The following is a 1,178-nucleotide window of genomic DNA, read 5'->3' on the forward strand; positions in this document are numbered from 1 at the left end:
GACGGCGCGCAGGAGCATGACGACGGCGCGCAGGAGCATGACGACGGCGCGCAGGAGCATGACGACAGTGCACAGGAGCATGAAGACGGCGCGCAGGAACATGAAGACGGTGCACAGGAGTGGGAAGAGGCACACAGAAGCATGAAGAGGCACACAGTAGTGGGAAGACATGCACAGGAGTGTGACAATGTGCACAGCGCTGTTACTGATTGGAGGATGGAGGCTCTGAACCTGAAAAACTCTAACAATCCATGACTCTTTCCTCAGCTTACCAGAAGCACAATTTACAGAAGAGTTCAGTTGCATTGACTGTAGCAATGCAATTTGTGTCTGTGAATCAGGTTCCTGTGGAAGCCTTCCTCAGCAGCCTCTGGTACTTGTCACTGTCCACTTAGTGGATCCAGTAATTTACTCTCTGGGTATATAGGGCTGATGCAAGCAGGGTCCTCAGAAAGCTCTGAACCCTGATGAACCTTCCTTCAAAAAATGAAAACACACAAATTAAAAAAACATTTAATTTAAAAAAACACGCACAAACTGTGTATTGGGAATAAGCTTTGTATCCTAACTTACATACATTAAGGGAAATTTTATTATTTAAAATTTTTTAATGTTTATTTTTGAGAGAGGGAGAGAGTACAAGTGAGTAGGGAGGGGCAGAGAGAGGGAGACACAGAATCTGAAGCAGACTCTAGGCTCTGAGCTGTCAGCACAGAGCTCGATGCGGGGCTTGAACCCACAAAACCATAAGATCATGACCTGAGCTGAAGTCAGATGCTTAACTGACTGAGCCACCCAGATGCCCCCATTAAGGGATTTTTTAAAAAATCTATAATGTTTAGATGAACAGACCATTATTATTTTCCTATAAAATTCAAAGTTAACTTGTAACAGAGATCACCAGCCTATTCTAGATTAGATGCCATGCTTTTGTTTCCCTCAGGATTTAGGAATAAAAAAGAATGTCTTAAAGCTGTCAGATATGGAAGAGATTATGTCCAAAGCTCAATTTATATTCATGTTAATACAACCATGTTAAAAGTTTAAAATTTCATGGAAAGAGACTTAACAAGATGAAGAAGTAGAATCACACTTAGATTCAAGAAATATGTCAGTTCCTGGCTGCCTGCCACCTCAGCTGATGTAGACAGCGAGCTACTTTGTGGATGGTGTGGATG

The sequence above is a fragment of the Crocuta crocuta genome, unplaced genomic scaffold (assembly GCF_008692635.1).
Source record: "Crocuta crocuta isolate KB4526 unplaced genomic scaffold, BGI_CrCroc_1.0 scaffold506, whole genome shotgun sequence".
Taxonomy (NCBI): domain Eukaryota; kingdom Metazoa; phylum Chordata; class Mammalia; order Carnivora; family Hyaenidae; genus Crocuta; species Crocuta crocuta.